Source organism: Crocodylus siamensis, chromosome 15 (genome assembly GCF_052110815.1).
Source record: "Crocodylus siamensis isolate JL-2025a chromosome 15, ASM5211081v1, whole genome shotgun sequence".
Taxonomy (NCBI): domain Eukaryota; kingdom Metazoa; phylum Chordata; order Crocodylia; family Crocodylidae; genus Crocodylus; species Crocodylus siamensis.
In genome coordinates, this window is record NC_143409.1 from 53773558 (window position 1) to 53776353 (window position 2796).

Consider the following 2796-nt stretch of genomic DNA (forward strand, 5'->3'; position numbering starts at 1 on the left):
AGCGGAGGTGGTTCAAGCACCTACATTGAACACCTTCAAGAGCAAATTGGATGCTTATCTTGCTGGGATCCTATGACCCCAGCTCACTTCCTGCCCTTTGGGTGGAGGCTGGACTCGATGATCTCCCGAGGTCCCTTCCAGCCCTAATGTCTATGAAATATATGAAATCTATGAAAACCCCGCATGGTTCCCCTGGCCCCAGAGTGTCCCAATCCCGGGGATGCGATCGCCTGCACTGGGGCTCCACGCAAGTCGGCACTTTTGCCAGAGCTGAGGAACCCAGCGTAACTTAAGAATGTGCAGCTTGTATAGTCTGGAGTAAACATCATTATCTCGAGCTAGGAAGTTGGGGGTGAGTCGTGATCCAACACACCTGGTGTTTACCACATTCCACTGTATTACAGCTATCTAGGTTCAGAGTTCAGTCACAGTCACAGAGCAGGAGGCTACATGCCGCTTCACTGGCCTACTATGGAATCAGCGTGCAAAACTCTTGCTATTAACAAAGCTCTTACTATTACACCCCTCACGCTGGTCACAACCAATGGACACGCGCTTGCCAGTGGTCTTTTGCAGACAGATGGATTTAGCAGCACCAAGGTTTTCCCAGCAGGGACGACAGGGCATAGGCTGGAAGCTGGGTGAAACCTGGACCATGCCTTCCCTCCTAGCAATGTTCAGCACCCAGCTGTCGTGTGTGTGTGTGGCCCGAACACCTGGGTTGTGTCTGTGCATGTATTATTGGTCTCTGTCAGAGTGGCAGAATAAGTGAACAAGGCTCCCCATGTCCCAGTCCCTTGTGAGTCTCTGGTATGAGCCAAAGCCTCTTTGCCCTGAATAATTAACCAATGATCACAGCCTGGTTCTCGCTTGCCACCTGTTGATGTAACTTATAATTCAGAAAGTATTGCTTTGTTGAAGGTTAATAACTAGGGCATCTGGCTTGCTCCTACTACGGCTCCAGCATCCCCTTGTATCCCAGCCAAACACCAAACAGGTGTTAATACAGATTTGATAGTTGTCTAGTATTCCTGTCTATGCAATATTAATTTCTCCACCTAAAATTAGTTTCTGTATCCTGTTCTCCTCCTGGTTACCTCCAGCTTACCTGGCCTATACCAGTTTCTGCAGGAAAGCAGTCTGCCTCACCAGAGATAGGGTAGAGCAGCATCTTGAGTGACCGGCATCAGATAAGTATTTATTCTTTGGGAATTCAGCTTTATTTGCTTCCCAGCAATTTTTTTTTTTATATATATTTTCTTATTTCCCCCAGCTTCTTGCTTGGTGTCCTGTGATTTACCTGTCCCATTCCCTGGGATTTTCATAAAAAAATAACCTCACACTTAATCAGCACAGTCTGTGCCACTACTTATAATCTGTTAGGTACTTAAAGTCCAACTCCCTTCTTCCTCTGGAAGCCAAGAGCACCCTTTTCCCACTGTCTTAATCGTGTTTTTTCTTTTGGGTTTTGTTTGTTTTTTTAAATTAAATAAACCTGTAGTCCCAAAAGGAAGAACACAAATAAAGACCTTTCCTGCCTGTCCGGAGTCTTGTTGTTAGTTCATCCTTGCTTCTGGGTGCCAGGCTGTCAGGGCGCCATGCTCTGCCAAGCTCTTCTGCAGCCTCTCAGTATCTCCAAGCTCCAAGATTGGTACCCGATCTTTGCCCCGTTTCCAGGGTGAATCTGCAGAGCTTTAGGGAAAAGTTTCCACACTCTCCTGCTCCGTTTCCTCAGACAAACATCCTGCCAGGGTAGGTTCCTCCCAAAAATAGGGAAGTGGCAGTGCAGGGCACCAATCCAAACAACACTTCAGCTAGGAAGACATAATTCCAGCCTGAACAGCATTTCTTGGGTGTAAGTTTTCCCCAGGTTCTCCTTCTCTGAAGAGGCACCGGGAGCCTCCTCACAGTCCCTTCCTGCCGGACTCCTACGACTCTACAACCGAATAGCACTGAAGTCGGTCGGAGGAGCCGGCAGTCCCAAGCACTGCAGGGAGAGATGAAACTCTGGAATAGGGAGTCACCCCAGAGACCCCAGAAGTCCCAACCAGGGTCCCGTGCACACTGGGAAGTAGGTAACCCTCCCCCACACCACGAAGAGCTCATATTGAGCAAGGAGCTAACCCCACCCAAGGAGAACTCCTAGAAGCTGCCCCCCCGCCCTGGATTGCAGGGTGGGCACTGCCCCACCATATCTGCTCCAGCGGTGTGGCCCATGCCACCGCCACTGCTCCCAGCAACACAGCTGGGGCTGGGGCTGGGGTTGGGGCTGGGGCTGAGGTGGCAGCTGTGACTGGCAACCCTGCCAGCCCCAGAGACTCCCAGCTGTCAAGGATCAAAGTCTTTGATTTCAGATGCCGATGGCAAAAGGTCAGGGGCTAACACAACAAACTCTGTATCCCTCTGTAATAACAGTGCTGCATATACACACCCTTGTCTGTGCCTCATCCAGATCACTCGAGCTCCCTACACAAGAAAAACTAACCTTGAATTGTATATAACCCAGTCAAAAAAAGATACCGTACCTATGGTAACGAGATAAGGGTAAGCTAACTTTAATGAAACTGTAAAATCAAAATAATGTGCCATGCTCGCTCTCTTGTGACCAAACAGGCTCAGTACCTCCCAAGTAAAAAGCGAGCCCCACTCTTTCTTAAGGGATGAGCTGCCAACTTGAAATTCAAACAGACAAAGAAGACACAGTTGCCAACTTGTTAATTATTCATACGTGGTGTGTAGTAATTGGCCACTTTGCCAAGTATAACCTTGGGAGAACTTCCACCCAAAGTGGAGAAC